Source organism: Bactrocera latifrons, unplaced genomic scaffold (assembly GCF_001853355.1).
Source record: "Bactrocera latifrons isolate USDA-ARS-PBARC rearing strain unplaced genomic scaffold, ASM185335v1 scaffold_9, whole genome shotgun sequence".
Lineage (NCBI taxonomy): Eukaryota > Metazoa > Arthropoda > Insecta > Diptera > Tephritidae > Bactrocera > Bactrocera latifrons.
The window spans coordinates 1087018-1106265 of record NW_017537600.1 but is presented as its reverse complement, the minus strand read 5'-3'; the positions used below and the strand labels follow the sequence as shown (position 1 = coordinate 1106265).

The 19248-nt window shown below is 33.8% G+C and overlaps 1 protein-coding gene across 7 annotated transcripts in view; it reads left to right on the top strand.

Moving 5' to 3' along the window:
• Nucleotides 1-19248, top strand: part of LOC108977466 (tyrosine-protein phosphatase Lar) — a 486678-nt gene that overhangs the window by 344223 nt on the left and 123207 nt on the right. The window lies entirely within an intron of this gene.

Here is a 19248-nt window from a genome sequence, read left to right as displayed (position 1 = left end):
ATTAAATTTCATTCAATTTTTTTATTTTTGTTTAACTTTATTATGCTTTATTTAATTTAAGTTTATTTACTCCGCATACTGTCATTGTCAGGCGCATTTGCAGAAGTCACTCATGTTTCCCATTGATTCAAATTAAATTGAAATTTCCCTGTAGGTTTGTACGTTAGTTTTATTTTTTGTTTCGTAGTTGAAAGTGCTTTCTATTTTCTTAAGCCGCTATCCACTTTGAAGTCGTCTGCCAGCAATTTTCTTATTTATATCATTCGCATCCACTTGGCATAAGATGAATGCAATTGATTGTGTTTTGATGCAAGAAAGTGAACTCATAAAATTCGAAAAAAATATATGTATACATATACAATATTTCTAGAACTGGTTAAATTTCGGTGAGTTTCAATCACAATAAATGTTTAGAGCCAGAAAATTTTAGATCAGAAAACAGTCTGACTACATTTGGTTATACTGCTTAGATTCAGATTATTTAAAACGAGAAAAAATTCTGATTACTTTTTTCCCCTGCAGTTATTCTTACTAATACTTATAGATTATTTTGGAATTAATTTTTCGAACTATTGAACTTAAATATACAATGAAAAATTATCATCATTTCTAGACCATTTCCACGTACACAAAAATTATAACAAATATTTTGTTTTTTTCTATCAAATTTAATGACTTACCATCAGGCGTCTGGACAGCGGCTCACTATCCGTGAATCTTAAAGAAAGTGTTGTACATTTATATATGTTATATATATTACAAATATATAAAGTCTGATCTAGCCACCCGCTTTACATAAACAAAGCATACACGAATTAATAACTGGTCAAGATTTGTGTCCAAAACATCTTGTCTAGTTCAAATTCAGGTCCTTCTTTAACATTTCCTTTAACCATTCCCTCTCATCTAGTATGTAATGTATTGGTGTGCTAACTTTTCGCTATCTTCGATTCTTTCTTTCTTCGTTAATTTCCCATCATCCAGCTCATTTGTATTAACTCAATACTTATACATACCTTTACTCTAATATCCATTTGCTTGCATTCGAATCATAAATCTCCCATAGTTGCTGTCATTTGTATAACTACACCAACCTGATCTGTATATTGGCCTTACGAATCGTTGCTAACGTAATGTTATGCTTTACTTTGACCTCTTTTTCTCTACATTTTTCTCTATGGAAAATATATATTTTTATCCATAAAAAAAAACTCTCAAAAAAAGTATCAAATAACGACACCAAGTCAAACGCAAAAAAACACTTCCACTTCATTTCCTACACACTCACATTGCTTTCACTCATTTTCTTACTTTTAACACATTTTTCTTGTAGTGATGAAGATGGCTTGTCCGGCGAAAAGGCAACTGACAATATGCCGGAAATTGAACCTTTGACTTTTGCTGCCATTTTTCTACACCCAGCTTCATCAATTTCCCGGACCTTTGCCGCACACGGTGTTAGCTGCTTTCGCCTTTATTTATTTAATGCATGAAAGTGCTGTTATACAGGTTGATTTTTTTATTTTACTTTTATATGTATTTATTTTTCTGTATTTTTCTTTCTATATACTATATATACATATATGGTATATATATTTATACCCGTGACGAGTTGAGTGGATTTAGTCATGTCCAACCTTCTGTATGTAGTATACACGAATACACTACCTGAGTTTTTGAGATATCGCTCCTAAATTTTGATACATTCTTCTCTCCTTAAGAAACTGTCCATTTGGCAAAATTGCCGATATCGGACCACTATATTTAGCTGCAATACAAACTGAATGATCAAATCAAGTTCTCATATGAAAAACTTTTTTATGTGATAAGACATCTTCACGAAATTCGACACTGATTATTGCATATTGCCATAATCTCCGAAAATTTTGTTCAGATCAGATCACTATAGCATGTACATAGCTACCATACAAATTGGAGGTTCAAAATAAAGTTGTTCTATGGAAAGCCTTTTCATTTGACAAGATATCTTTACGAAATTTAGCGTGCATTATTTTCTAAAGGAATGATATAATATCTAAAGAACTTTTTTAGATCGGACCACAATAACATATAGCTACCCTACAAACTGAACGATCAAAAACAAATTCTTGTATGGAAAACTTTTTTAGTTGAAAAGACATTTTCACGAAATTTGGCACATTGTATTATATAAGGCATTGCTATCATCTGCGAGGAAATTGTTCAGATCGGATAACTATAGCTTATAGCTGTCATATAAACTTAACGATCAAAAACAAGTTCTTGTATGGAAAACTTTTTCACTTGACGAGATATCTTTACAAAATTTGGCATGGCTTATTGTTTAAGGCATCCAAGAAGAAATTGTTTAGATCGGACCACTATAGCATATAACTGTCATATAAATTTAACGCTCAAAATCTAGTAGTTGTATGAACAACTTTTGTTTTTGACAAGATATCTTCACGAAATTTAATATTGATTATAACATTAGACATTGCTACAATCTCCGAAAAAATCTTTCAGATCGGACCACTATAACATATAGCTGCCATACAAACTGAACGCTTAAAGTTCTTGCATGGTTTTTTTGTGAAGGGTATTATGCAACCGAAGTTAACGTTTTTTCTTGTCTTTCTGTGTAATACATATACCTTAGTATATGTTTACGTATATAATTTTTTGTCTATTGACACCTTTTTCTTGGCCTTTTTACTGCTGTCAATATCTGCACCTTCGTTTCATTCAATTTCCCTTTTACCAGCTTTTGCACTTCATACTTGAAAGCTTTTACATTTATTTTTATTTTTTGTTGCTATTGTTGTTGATTTTTTTCTACCTTTCCCTACCTTTGTTGCACTAGTTAACTTTTTTGTTTAACATAATAAATATTATTTCACTCTGTTTTTACTTGAGACCAACACACAGCCTGTGCAGCAAATATAAAAAGAACAACAATAGCAAAACAAAATATACCCATGCATAAACTAATGCCTCGCCATTGTAAAAATAATAATATCCGGACATCTGTTTTCTGTTCAGTGCACCACCTCTGCAATAACCAAGCACTACCCTGGCGCCAATTGCCAACGCTACTTGTCCACCGCCCAACCGTCCTCTCTCTCTCTCTCTCTCTCACCTGGCTGAGCGCTTATCATTTGCCATTCCACAACTATAAGTACAAGGTATAAGTTCCATCTGCTTTTAAAATAAATGGCGACAATGTGCCAGGCATATAAATCTTAATACCCAAAGACACAAAGGCAAGCACAAGCAGAGCACCTTCCTAAGAGATAGACAACAGAGCGCGTGGTAGAGCGAGAGTTAGTATGACAAAGCGACGAAAAGCAGCGACAGCCGCAAGCAGTCGGCAGTTGACGGCAAAAAAAGTGCAAAAATATGTGGAAAGCAAATAAAATTAGCTACACACACGCAAGCAGCAGACAGGTTCGCTGTAAGATGAAGAAAAATCAGGTGCCAAGCAAAATAAACCGAAATAATAGTGTACCGGTAATAGCAGTAGTGCCATCAGCTTGCTTAGATAAATCGACAAATCTCGACAAGGACGTGCCATAGAGTTCGCTCGTACGCCAACAGTACATAATAATAGTATACGACCCTAAAGGGTTCACTCGTTTCATCCTTAACAAAGGTGCTCATATGTAAAAATATAAATTTGTAGATGTGGAAATGTGTGAATGTGGAAATGTGTGAACTTGTGACTGTTAACGTATGCAAAGCAACTGTGACGGCGACAATGGCAATGGAGTTTATTTGGCTATAGCGCCTAAAATGCTGCAAAGTATATTGCTCGGTTTGACACTCCACTTTGTAAGAACTTGGAATTGACTGTGTATATTATTTGCAAATATATAAACATATGTTCAATTGAGTATATAAATTGGTGATTTTGGTTAACGTGAACCAATTTTTGATATTTTTTCGATTTGTCACAGAAATAGTAACAACAAAAATTAAACTGACAAATTTTTAAAGAAATTTAATTTATTACAGAAATATTTACACATCTAATATTTGCACTTGACAAATTAACATCCTGATAATTTGTCGGTGTGGACATTTTGTCAAATTGTTTACCCAGGGTTTACCCAAAAACTCTTTTCTTGATAAATTGTCAAGCTGCTCACTTCTGAACCCTTAAACTTTATTCAGAATATAAGAAAATAACAAAACGCTTCTTACTTGATCAGATCGAGTGATGTTCGAGTACATGTGGTGTTTCTTCAGACTTCTTCTGTGTCTCGTGCTGTAATTACTGCTGCAATGTCATCTGTGTCGCCAATTACGCACGATTTGTCTGGCATTTTGAGTTTCAGTATAGCATCGTAGCTGATGTTCCACAAGTCTGGGCCTAAAGTGGATACTTCAGCTGCACCAGATTATACCGCTATCTGTTGTGATCCCTCTCTTATTTGGAGCATCAGTTGCTAAGGTAGCTCCGCACCACAGCTCTGAAGTAATCGTGAATTTTGAAGTTTTTTTTTTTTTTTTGTTTTTTTTGTTTTTTGAGAGCGTCGATCACATCCATCTATCCAGCGCTATTGAAGGCCTTTCGGACATCTCATGTCGCTACCAACAATATTGTTCTGTGTTTATGCCATCATTTCATAGCTCCTAAAGCGATGTTGTCTGGGGAGACTCCTTCAGCTTCGTTGATAGCTGCTGTGACTCTGATTTTAAGTAACCTTTCATAGATCTTACCCTTTGTGTCAAAAATGCATAGTGCACGGTAAGCTGATGGCAAGTTGCGACCGCTTTTTCGTTTACCGATTAGCACCAGCCGTTGTTTTTTCCAGGGTTCAAGGAATATTCCAGCTTCGAAACAGGCGTTGTACATTTTCAGTAGTAATGCCGGTCATTCTGCAGCAATTATTTTCAGGATTTCTGCTCGTATCTCGTTCGAGCCAAATGCTTTATTGGCCTAGAGCTTACCAGTGATTCGTTGCTTCAGAGTCTGTTCTGGATCACTAGCGCTTTTTCGTGTATGAGGAAAAGTGCATGTACGATGTGATTTGGCGGCGGTTAAGTCAGGTGGCTTTGCTCGAACACCGAGTTTCTTCAATACTACTACTAAGTCTCCCATCAGTTTTATTAATTTCCTTGCGTAGTTCCCCTCATTTTTGCCTTTTTGTTATCATAAGTGGCGTCCTTCAGCACTTTTTTTTTTGCTGCTTTATATTGCTCGGCTTCTCGGGATGCGGCTCCTCTGCGCCTGGATCTCGTATAGGCTCTGCGGAGGCGGAGGCATGTTCGTTTGAGTTGGGCGATATTTTCCGTTCACCAGTAAATCACTGCTTTTTATTTGCTGTGGGAAGCCTTGTGCATTGATTTTTGACAGGCTCTTTGCATTGCTACCACATGTAAAAGTTTTGACCAACGAACTGTTCCCAAAGATAGCGAGCTAGGAAAAAGCGGATCGCAGATAGTTAAAATAACATGTGACCACAATATCCTCCAAATATACAATCAATGTGATACCAGTGTTGAGACAGCCTAAATAATTTAGTTGATATTCCTCCAGCCACGAATTATCCACTGAGGTCACCTAAACGACTCGTTGTAATGCCTAGAGCTCATAAGTATGAGTCAAAAATACCTTCCCATATCGACAGCGTTGACAGCCTTGAGCCTACTAAAATTTGTTGAGTTAGCTGATAACCATTCCAGCCAATTCATCTTATATTTAGAAGATATGACTACCAAAAAACTTCATCCGTTATCTAGCCCAGCGGGATAGTAAAAAAGAAAATGTCTTGAAGTTTTACCTCATCTTCTTCCATGCAGCTGTGACAATTCGAAGCTTGAGATCTACCGCATGATTATAAATAGGACAATGTCCCGTTAGAGCTCATATAAATGCGTCGAGATAAACCTTGCTCAGAGCAAGTACTTCATGTCAATGAATCTCTCATGTTGATACTGAACCACAAGGGCTTCGGTTTTGCAGAAATACTAGTTGCCAACCAACGGCTACTAAGCTCAAACGAGGTCCGGAGACCTTGTCCTACAATGGAAGACACCACTGTAACGCCGAGTGGTTCTTAGTGAGATAAAATGTTGTAAGATTTTTTGCAAACACATTAGGTATGGATTTAGGTGACTTAATTAAAGAAATTGCAGGCGTAAATTTTAAATTTAGCTATCAAAAGCTGTAATAACACTCCAAATACCTTGTCTATATGTTTTTTTAACGTTAATTTGCTACTTCCTACCTTCAGCATTTCAACCCTAAGTTTTTTTTTTAAGTACTGAGACAATATAAACATTTTTTCAAAGCACCTTAACTGCATTGCATTATTATATAATGACGTAATAAAAATTCTGTAAAAATGTCCGTAATCTGAAAGTAGATTTTTTACACGTTTGTTCCGCAAGCACACCGTCTGATTTCGCAAATTGCCACCACTTACGCTAATTGAATGTAGTCGGCATACCTTGGTGCAAGACAGTTGCTAACTCAACGCTTAGACCCTAAAATCTATGTATGTGCGTAAGCAAATGTTTCCAAACTACACTTTGATATGCACCCAACTTCAACTTCGGTTAAGTATAACGTAGTCAAGTAGCTTGCTAACACTCCCTTTCCTACATTTTACTGCTCCAAACTTCACTCCTTTTCACCACAAAATGTCGCCTCTGCGCTGCCACTTACCATTTGATGTGCGTCGAATAAGCCATGAAATGACTCGCTAATTACATTTCTCTTCATGCTTTTTTTTCTATGCACATAACTGTATTTACATACTTTCTTAGCTATTCACAATTACTGCGGAATTTCTTCGCATGCCAATGAGAAGCCTCTGACTCCAAAATGAGTCAGAAAGACTGTTTCTAAAAAAGCAAATACAACCGCCGCTTACATAACGTGGAGTTAATAACATTTCGTAATTGTAATTTGTGGCAAGAAAAAAGTGACGCGTCTTATTGCCGACCTGTTTGTAGCACTTCAACTGTCAGCCAACACTTGTGACAATGACAATTATCATTCAAGTTGTCAGCAAAGTGGCAACTGAACCCGAGTCGCAGAAATGCAGTCATTTGCAGTTCATTTTCCAGCTTTTAATTGCAAAAAGTCAAGGAGGCAAAATATGGCATGTGAAAATTATTTACTCACTTCATTTATGCGCTGAAAAGTATGCTTACTCAGTCAACACCTTGACCTCCACTGACGCTGACGTTTACTTGCAAGAAAATTATAATTTAAAATGTTTTGATATGTCTGGAAAAGTGTGGGTTTCCTTACTTTTGAAATGTTATTTCAAGTTGTCATTCAAGGAAGTGACGCCTTCGTAGACGAAACGCTTGTCTGTCAAGGCACACAGTCGCATTTCCGTACATTTACGTGGATGGTTTCTCACTCCCTTTAACAAATCACTTTACTTTTCTACACAAAAAAATTCAAAAGCTAACTGCATATGTATGCATTAATATGTTTTCTCTTTGACATATAATAAATTACTTCTTAAAGCAAGTCGTATTCTGACACATTATGACACGTTATACTCTTATAAAGAGTCGTTTGTAGCATAAAATCTTATGATAATACGGATAAAATGCACTAAAAAAACAACATTTTCACATATTTTGTTACAAATTTTTATTATCGCTTTTGATGGGTGAATCTGGAATAGAATTTTGTGAGGGATTTATATAATTTTCTGCTTGCAACTCAAAGTTCTTTAAAGTAATGTATAACTTTTAAGTAATGTATAACTTTCAATTTTTGTGGTGGACTTTCCGCAGTTTCTCCCGCCCCGCCGTGGATTCCCCTCTGTCGCCTACAGTAAATACCAGCATGCATGCCAATGCTTAATCCAATTCTTTGATTTATTCAATGCTTTATAAGAAGTATTACAGTGATCGCATTTAGTCCTAATATGCGCCATTTCGTTCGATAATCTGTTTCCATCCAGAAGGTAACTTCATAATACCCCCCTCGTAGAAGCTCCCCTCCTTATTTGCGAAGAACTCGGTCAGCCACTTTTCACAAGTTTCTTTTAAGTTCAACTTTGCACGAACAAGAGCGTTCGCCTTATATAGGAACAGGTGGTAATCACTTGGCGCTATGTCCGGTCTATATGGTGGATGCGATAAAACCTCCCATCCGAGCTCCCGTAGTTTCTGATGAGTCATCAATGAAGTGTGTTGTCCCGGTGGAACACTACACCCTACCTGTTGGCCAATTTTGAACGCTTCTGGTCGATCGGCTGCTTCAATCGGTCCAGTTGTTCACACTAGATGGTTGAATTAAGCGTCTAGCCATATGGGTGCAGCTCATAATGTATGATTCCCTTCCAATCCCACCAAACACACAGCAAAACCTTCTTGGCTGTCAATCCCGGCTTAGCCACTGTTTGAAACGATTAATCATCCTTCGACCACGACCGTTTTCGCTTGACACCATCCGCTTCAAAAATGGGTCGAATTCATTCCGTTTTAGCAGCATATCGCAAGCGTTAATTCGGTCCAGAATGTTTTTTTTTTGTTTTTCGTCAAAGCATGCGGCACTCAAACATCAAGCTTTTTTGTGTATCCAGCCTTCGGCAGATGGTTTAAAATGGTTTGGGGACTAACTCCCATCTCCTGGCTATGTCACGAGGTATCATGCCGATCTAACTCGATGTTTTCCATGATTTGATCGGTATTCGTCGTCACAGGTCTTTCGCCGGCTGGCTTATCCATGATGTCCTTTTCACACGCTCTGAATAGTCGAAACCATTCCTAGAAAATAAGTTCTTTGCCTTTCTGATATGATGTAGCATCTCTGAACTCCTTTCCTTATATACGAGTGTATTCTTACTTCTAACGTAATGTAAACTAATTCCTGCCTCTTGAACTCCGATCTCGTATAATGATGATATAAATACGTGTATTTGATTCCTTTGAACATTTCTACTCTCAAATGAGCTCTTATATAAACCCTTCCAAGGCAAGGTCGAAGTAACTTTTGGAAGACTCACTCTAATACTCGCTTATATCAATCCTTCTAAATCACAGTCGAAGTAACCTTTAGAAAACCTCGAGCATGATTATTGCTAATTTTGCTACAGCCTAGTATGTAAATATTCCAAAAACTTATGTATGAATTTTTCTTATAGTTTTATCCAACTCCGACTACTGGTTTCAAAATATTGCAGCTAAATGTTTTCGAATTTTTTGTATAAATACTTCTCCGATATGCAAAGTTATATTAAAATGTCCATGTATGCATAAATACATACTTACATACTCAACTCACTTATTTAGTACTTAGTAACGCCCAACAAGTCGTACTAAATTCTTCCATATGCAAAATTGTGTAATAATTTCATTAATAATCCCATTTGGAGTATGAATTTAAATAACAAATGAACTAGCACAGAGGGACAGAGCAAATCGGAAATTCGTGTGCTATTCCATGTATGCATATTAGCAGGCCCAGATGTTCATGTATACAATATGCTTGCATACAAGTATATCTACGGGGATATATACATACCTTGGACAATCACATTAGGGGTTCTTTTACAAGCATCAATTACGGAATTAGAAATACGGAATTAGAATCGATTTCCATTGCTGCAGGGATTTTGGTGTGATTCTTGGATGAAATGTAAAAAAGAATAATGACGTACGAGAAAGAAAAAAAATAAAATAAAAAATTAAAATTAAATGAAAAAAATTTATTAACCCAAAAATGTGGTATTTTTTTGGCCTGCCAAAATTCAATAGATTGTCACATGGACAACTATATATAGAACATGTAAAAGTGACATATTTGTTTGATTAATTCTGAGATATACTCGTATTGTGATCAACTGGACAAATTGAATGACATACATACTTTGAAAGACGTGGCCAAGATTTGATAATACGAAAATTTCACAAGGATAATGCGAGTCTTCATAAAAGTTTGATGACTTGCCAAAAGCTTATGCAGCTTCATGATTAACTATCCCACCCGCAACATTATGTAGTACTGGCTGGACTGTTACTAGTTCCAGTCTACGCAAATTTCTTTTGGGTTGGGGTAACCTCCTTCATCTTAAATCAGGACGTCAAAAAGCTTGTGCGCAAAGTTTTTGCTACGAGAATCAAAAATTTTATGAGTGTTGAATCAAGTTCTTGCCCGAAAGATGGCAAAAGGTATTAGATTGAAATAGAGAAGATATGTTTTCATAAAATGTTTTATACAATAAAGAAAACGTGTTAAATTTTCACTAAAAAATACAAAATTATTTACAAAATAATAGATTGTCAAAAAAGTCTTGCGGCATTTTTTAATTATTTTTATTTTTTTTTTTTTTTTTTTATTTTATAACGGTTCGATGGCACATGCCCAGCTCTTGACTAATGCTACGGCTGCTACTATGCTGGTCTCTTTCGACCAACTCAGTGATTTTATCGCAAATTTTCGACGACAGGCCTTCCGGAGCGTGGCACATCTTCGACCACCTCTACACCAGAACGAAAACGTTGAAACCATCGTTGTGCAGTGGAAATGGAAACTGTATCGGGTCCATAAACTGCACAAATTTTATTGGCGGCTTGAGATGCATTTTTGCCTTTATCGTAGTAGTACTGTAAAATATGCTGTATTTTCTCTTTATTTTGCTCCATGTTTGCGACGCTATAACTCACGAACAACTTAAAGGAAACGGCAATAAATCAAACACGTGTTAGCGCTTTCCACAAAGGTATAGCATGACCCGATGCGCTGAATAAAACTAGAACTACGCGCTCTCAGCGCCAACTAGCGAAAATACCGCAAGACTTTTTTGACAACGTAATATATGATAACAAACATCCACTCCATCAACCATGGTAACAGTGTTCGCTCGATGACGCTGCTATCAATGTTCTATATATAGTTCGAGAGCTGTATGAGCCGGTTGTGGCAGAATAATAATCGAGAAAAAAATTATTACCAAATTTAAAGATGAACAAATAAACAATGACACTGGCCGCTTCACTTTAAGAAAGTATATTTCAAGATCTTCGCCCTATAACTCTTCATAGACTTTTTTTGCTACTATTTTTAAAAGAAAATTTCTGCAACATGCTAGTCTCATTATAAATGTAATTTTATTGTGACTACTCACCTGTCAACATCTGCATACACTCGCCCTTCGCAATAAACAAATGAAAATATAAATATGGATGAAAAAACAGAGTGCAGACAGATGCACACCCCGAATGGGTGCATGTGTCGCTACAATAACAGTAGCAGCAACAATGAAAACACCTTTAATAAGCAACAAGGTAATGCCCAGTAGGTGAGGCATTCAGTCGACAAAGCAGGAAGTCAGTGAAAGAGAGAAAAAAAGCAATAACTTCATTCGCATATGAAAACGCCTGACGCAGCGGAAATGCAGTTGAGGTACACCGCATGAGCAGAAATGTGCATACAAACACACACATATATATATATAGCTACAGACTACAGCTAGCTTAAAAAATACCTGTGTAAGCAACAACTTTCGAACTGCACTTTTGTTTACAGTCATATCCCTGTCGACGACAATCTCACCTTGCCTGTGTACCCCATATTTTTATTGTCCTTGTCAACGTGGTCCTTATACTGTTGTACTTCCTTTGTGGTACTCATATGTATTTTCTCAGTCGCATTTTTCGTTTTTTTTTTATTTTATTATTTATTTACCTTCAACTTTTTGGCCGCTAAATTACAGCTTTTCAGACTTCTTCCATGCTACACGTTTTTAAGGTGGATCCAACGAAGTCATGTGTACATTTAATGTATACAACAACTCACATTCTTTTGCGGTTTTTCATTTTGCTCAATTTCCTTTTCTCACTTTTGCACTTTCCCTTATTACCATCTTTGCTTTTGCTTTTATTTTCAGCCTTAAGGTGTGCTTGGCGCCTGCATGTAGACTTCTTAATTTGTTGCATTGACTTTTAACAGCAAATTTTCACTGTTGCCAAGATGCGTGTAATAATTGTTATTTATGGAATGTACCTACATTTAAGTAAATGTATACATACATACCTTGGTAGTTACGCTTGGTCGCCTGTGGTCTGGTAATATTTGCAATGCTCTAATGAAATTCTTACTTATCCACAGACATTTATAATTATGAAGATGCTCGACATGTGGCCGGTAGATTTACTAATTATGAGAGTAAAGTAAAGCTAAGGCAAAAATTATTTAAGAAAAGTCTTTCTACTATAAAAAAAATGCATCAGTGCTAGCTTTCGCCTTTTTTTTTTTTTTTTTTTTTTTTTTTTTTTTTTTTTTTTTTTTTTTTTTTTTTTTTTTTTTTTTTTTTTTTTTGTTATGTGAATAATGCTTGACAAACATTCTTTATTTATTAAGCAGTATTCTACTTAAGTATCGTTTTGTAAGTCTGTACCATTTTAGAACACATACGAGTCCTGGCATTAAAAAGCTTTCACTATACCTTAAACAGTATCATAACTCAGATTTCGTTTTTCTAAAAAAAAACGTTTCATTAAAATTGTTAATGAAACTTTTCCAAACTTTAATCCACCTTAGCAAGCAACTTAAAAGTTCGAAGAGCTAAAAAGCTTTCAGTAAAAAAATGTTTCAATAAATATATATTAAAATAGATTTTTGTATACATTCGTTTTGTAGCAGTTCAATGTTTTCGTAAAAGCTACTTTGCAACTTTACTTTTCTCAGAAAAAAGCTCTCTTCAGTTAATCACAACTTTTCTGAACAAAAAATTTCACTTAAATTACACATTTCTCTAACTTCTTAAATGGCACTTGAAGTTAACAATTTGAATTATAGATTCAATTTCAAATCAAAAGCTTTAAAAATCTTCAAAAAGCATTTAAATTTTAAATTTAATTTTTAGACTATTGATTTAAACAACCTTAAAAAGCTTAAAAGCCTTTACAAGGCTTTAAGTTCTGAACTGAATTTTGTATTCAAAGCTTTAAAAGTTACAAAGTGCTTCAAAAACTTTTGCATTATTAATAATAAATATTCACCTCCAAAAATATAACTATAACTTTCAATTATTTTAATTATAAATTTAACTTTGATAATAAATATTTAAATACCTCAGAAAGCTTAGAAAAGCTACAAAAATATGAAAAATAAAAAGCTTCAAAAATGTTTAAAAAGCTTCACAAAGCTTTTTAAAACTTAATAAGCTTAAAAGTCTTCACACAAAATTATTGTTATTTTAACTTTATTTCAGTTTTTAAGTTAACACTGTTAATTATAAATTCTGTTTGGCAAATGAAGCTTTAGAAAGCTGAAGCTACAAAATCTTTCAAAAATTCTTTAATTTCTACATGTATTTTAAAAACATAGCCTTAAAAAGCTTATAAAACGTAATAATGCTTTAAAAGCTTCAAATCGCTTTATAATGCTTAACCAGCTTCAAAAGTCCTGACAAAAATTTGCTGCATTTTCAATTATATTCCATTTTTTATGTTCACTATTTTAATTATAAATTATATTTTGTAAATAAAGCTTTGAAAAGCTCCAAAAGCTTAAAAAGTATTCACAAAATCTATAATATCCGAATTGGTTTTTGAAAAAAACAGCTTTAGAATGTTTCCAAAAATATAATAATGCTTATGAAAGCTTCAAACGCTCTCAAAACCTTCAGAAGGCTTCAAAATGCTTTATAAAACTAAATAAGTTTCAAAAATCTTTTGTGCATTTTCAATTGTTATTCATTTTAAATGAAACTTTATAAAGTTGCAGACAGCTTGAAAAACTTAAATTTTTTTTTAATTTCTGAATTGGTTTAAAAAAAAAGCTTCCACAATTTTCTGAAAACACATTCTTAAAAAAGCTTCAAAAAGTATTTGAAGGCTTTTAAATATATATGTTTAAGATATCTAAAAAATCGTCCATGAATGTATAAAAGATCGTTCCAGAAGATTTTTTATAGGTCTATATTATCTTCTAGACATATCTCATATCTTCGTTAGTTCGTAAATTTCTTGAAATATATTTGAAGCATATGTGGACTTATTTGGAAAGTAACGCATTACAATCATGCAAATTTTCCTAAATAATTCAAAACCTTTCACAGATTTTATTAAATTTTCCAAAATTTCCTTCATATTGTACAAATGAAAATAACAATCATAACAATCGCACGTTTTTAAAGAGATCCAACCATTAATATACCTACCTTCCTACCATCAACAGAGCTCAATTTGTTCCTTTCTGTGCCCATATACGCGCAATGAATTTCAGTTAAGCAATTATGAATGCGTGGCACTGCGAAACACGGCTGGGTATTCAAGCAAGGAACTCTACTTTTGCCAAAAGCAATGGCAAGTTCGCAGGGTCACTGCACTTGCACGCAAACCGCGTGCCTCTTAACTACAAAAATACAGCAATAATAACACTTAAATTTGTAAGAGGAAACACTATAGACACACGCGGAAAGTATACAACTGAATGTGGTGGCTATGGAAGTGCTAAGATGAGTAAATTTGGTGGCCTTAATGGCTGAAGTTGTGGGTCGCCGTTGCGTATACGCGACTTTTGCATATTTTATGGCAGGAAGCAAAACGAATATTAGCTAATAACTCTCTTAAAGTGTAACATTGATTTTTTGGGATAAAAGTTATTTGCAGTTCAGCTGAACTTGACTCTTTTTCTTGCTTGGATCATAAAATTAAACTCCAGTAGCCATTTTGGAAGATTCGAAATTGCTCTTATTTTGGTATTCGAAATATTTTTTCTCAAAATTTTGCATATCTCGACTGTTGCAACTACCATAATATCGATTAAAATAATAAATAATACTTGAAATGCATAAAATTCACCAAATACACACCCCTTTTCAGTAAAATGGCCAGCTAAGCGCATTCTTAGCAACACTTACCAAAGGAGCTTGTTTGTCACTTGACAATTTTTGGCATGCTTGTCATATAATCACAATTCAACACATGTTTGACCCAAACTCAACACAAGTGTATAAACTTATAGCTGCATATATATAAATACATATATACTAATAGGTGTCGTCAGTTTAGTAGCCCTTAAAGCAACCTATAAACTTCATGTCAACTACAAGACTTGTTTGTGTAATATTTTTGATAAATTTACACGCCACATCGTTAGTCACAATTAGTGTTGAGGGTGTGTGCGCATACAAAAGCATGCATAAAATTTCATTAAACACCTATACATACTCACACACACGTAAACTAAAATGTCGACAAGAAAGCTGTCTGCCTTCAAGGCAGCAACACGACGCATGTCCAAGCGACCTTTAGTGATATTCAGTGTAGCATATAAAAGGCTCCGTGATTTCCATATAGATATTTGTGCCTTCAAAAAATCTTCGGGTTCACTTGTGAACACATATTTGCATAGTTTTGGGCGCATATGCTTATAAAGCATGAAATAGCACACATAAAATATAATCTACAGTCAAATGATGCTATAAAATGAGTAGCTTACTTGAATGGCCAGTTTAATGGAGTAGTGCGGTAGCGTGCCAATACGCCCAAAATTTTGCAGACTTTTAGGCGTGCAAGTCTATAAAATATAAAGTGAGACCTGCTTTAGGTCGTAAAACTAACAAACAGGAACTGCTTTTGAATTTTGCTACGGAAACAGTGAAGATTAATACAAGCAGACTACAAGTTAAGCTACTAAACAGACAGAAGAAGCTCAAAAGTGACACGCAACTATGCAAATGTGACAAAACTACGAACCTTTTTGTAGGCTAAATGTGTGCTTAAAATGTTGTTTTGATAGGGATAGTAGTGATAAGCGAAAAGAAGAGGTGTGGTAAAATGTTTTCCGAAAGCCACAATGGTAAAATAATGAAGAAGGTGAAGAAAGCGACATTAATTATGATGAAGCTGATAGTAGCTGTGATTATGATGACTTGGCCGTTGACATAATGCATAATGTAGATGTACATATAAGTCATTATATAATGTTATTTTCATTATTATAAAGTGTAGTCTCCTTAAGGCCTAAGTTGTTATTGAGGCTTTCATTAAAAAACGTAGCCTACTTTATGGCGCCAGTTGCTGCTAATTGAAATACAATTAGTAAATTAGAAATTTCAAACAGGTTGTAGGGCACGAAAGAGAAGTAAGCCTGATGAAAAGAAGATTGAAATATTTAGCATTCATGAATTGGCTTGAACTCCGTAAAAATTATTGAAAAAAGAAATTCCTTATATAAAAATATTCTGTAAATATGATAATATTATATAATGGAAAATGTGCATTTTGAATTTGCGAACTTCGAAATAGGAGATTTCAAGCCTTATCCTTATAATTTATGATAGTAAATTTAATAATACTCGTCTTTCGAAATAATACCCCACATGAAATAATTATTTAATATATTAGTAAAATATCTTCATGACTAAGATGACTTTTTTTTTGCCGTCCGTTAGGTTATATTTATATGCCTGAAAAATCTTTAGGCCTCAAAATAGTCTTAAGAAAACGTATATTGAACTCTATCCACCATTACATGTCTGCATGAGTATTAGTATTACTCATACTAAATGTATGCTATGACAGGATGTTTTTTCACTTGCTGAACATTTTTTAATTTAATATTGCATATTTTTAGGGTATATTTGGCTTCTGAAACTTCTAATATTAGATATTTATCCGCTAAACAATCAAGGCTACAAAATGTTCTTAGGATAAATTCTATCAAAGTCTTCCACTAGCCGAATAATATTACATATGCGATCATCCTAAATGTGTACTACGAGATAAAAAATATACTGCTCTTATACTATATATTTAATTTTCACTTGTAAAGAGTTTCTTATTATGCTTATTTTTGGGCTGTATGTTTTTTTCTTAATTTAAAATCCTAAGTATAGAGAAATCTTAGCCAAATTAAAACTTTAATTTATTTTATCATCCTAAATGTATACTTCGAGGGAGAAAATGTATACTTTATGCGTACTTTACTTGCAAGTACGTTTTAAATTTAATTTTACGTAGATTTGGCTGAATATTTATTTTAAATTCAAAATCCTAAAAATAGAATCGGCCTAATGTATTTTTCGTGATAAAATAAACCGACCTACTTCTACTAAATGTTACTACGTGAAGGAATTTACACTTTTGTCATGTTAAAAATTTCTAAACTGTATATATCATATTTTTGTACAGCATTTCTCTTTTAAAGTTATTAGTATAATTTTTATTTTCTAAAAATATCTCTGTTAAATAAAATTTTATGGATAAATTCTATCGAAAATCTTGCCCATACCAGAAATTTTACTAAATCGGCCTAAATGTATACTACAAAAGAAAAAATTATTTTTATTTTCTAATAATATCTCAGTTATATATTTTTAAAAAAATTCTGACAATGCAAAACATTTTATTTTCTATATTATCATCCTAAATGTATACTTCTAAAGAAAAACTATTTTTATTTTGTAATATTTTAGTTATTTTATCTTCCTAATTAAATTAATTCCTTATTATTTTATCTTCCTAAATCTATACTACAAGAATAAAACTACTGAAGTCTACACTTTTCACAGTAGCCAGTACTAATGATCTAATGCTTTACTAGTCAACAGTGACACAACCATTCCCAGCAAGCAAAAATGACTTCTATTCTCTTCAACTGCTCAACCAACCACATACAATAATGCCACTTGTAGCAAACAATTTGCGTAATTTACGGCAATTGCCTAAAAGTATGCAACATTTTATTGATAAATTGCAAGCGACAGCTACTGCACGTACACAAAATGTGTAGCAAGACGCTTCAGCTGCCACCAACGCATATAAACAATTTTATTTCAATGGTTTGCCATTACGACCCATACAAACGCTCCACTAAAATTGTGTAGCAATAAAAGTTTGACGCAATGAAACATGAATATATAAAAATTACAACTGACAGCAACAATAGATGAATGCATGAATGAAACAAGCGAGCCTTGCAACAGCAGCGGAAGCAAAAAATAAATAACACAAACAATAAAAATAAGTTGCCAGTTGTTATAGTGCAGCCTGAAAATATGCAATAAATTTCTAAGCAATCCAATTTGATGTATCTCGTTAACTTGCTGACTCACACTGAACAGCAGACAGTTGATGGCATTTTTTCAACACGACTTTATGCCTGAATACACTTGTTAGTTGCCATCTACCATATAGGTACATATATAGATGTATATATTTTCATAACATTTAATTTTTATAACACAACTGTTGACCGACTGTTTAGCACAACGTCACTTCCTTCGTTGTTTTTGTGTGTGCGCCACACCATCATTTTTCAGGTCATCTCACACCGCAGTCGCCATTAAAATGATTTAGCGCCAGAGTCAATGGTCTATTAATTTTTTATCACATTTTTAGTTGACGCTGTCGTTCGGACGATATGCGTTTTTGGTAAGCTGTCACAAAAAATTAGTTACTGTTGCATGCTTTTAGGCGTCAGCAGTTTTTGCAGCAATCAACTTTCGCTTGCGCTTTTGAATAGATAACGACTGACACTGTTTTTTTGCTTTTGTTCGCGAAATCGTTGGCAATATATTTTTTCCATACAGCTACTTGTGCATTTGTGTTTGTGTGTATATATGCTCGTGCATATAAAGTACGCGTCATTACGGTTGATTGCCTAAAAACAGGCAATAAAGTCAAGTGATGTGTAAATAAATAGTTGTAACATATTTTTTTAAACGGTTGCAACATTTAAACAATGGCTAATAGGCATGTATGAACATTTTTTGAACAACCACATACGTCTTAATAGCAATAAATTTTATCGGGAAGTGCCATATTTATGGTAATGACTTTTTCTATATACATATATGCTTTTATTTATAAAAGCATTGAAGCGTTTTTGATGTATACTGGATAGTTTGTGGCTTTAAAGCTTTTAAATGTCAAATTTTAGTGAAATTTTAAATGTTTGCATACTATTGGTGAATTTATGTGGGAGACGTTGTGTGACAGCCTAAACCAAATGCAATTTTTAAGAATTAAAACACAGTATTAATTCTAAGATTTTAAGCGCATATTTATACATAATTAAAAAGTAAACAATAAAATTTAAAAACAAAAAATTTATATATTTCTTGAGTTACACACGATCTCCAACGGCGCTACAAAATGTTCATCCACTACTGCTGTGATTCCGGCCTTCTCTTTGAATGATAGATATTTAAAAATTATGAGTTCTCTACTAGAATATATTGTCTGTACACTGACCTACAATAGAAAAAAATTTTTTGATTTTTTCCAAAATTGTTTAATTTACCAAAAATGTTTGATTTATCATAAAAATTTTGATTTTAC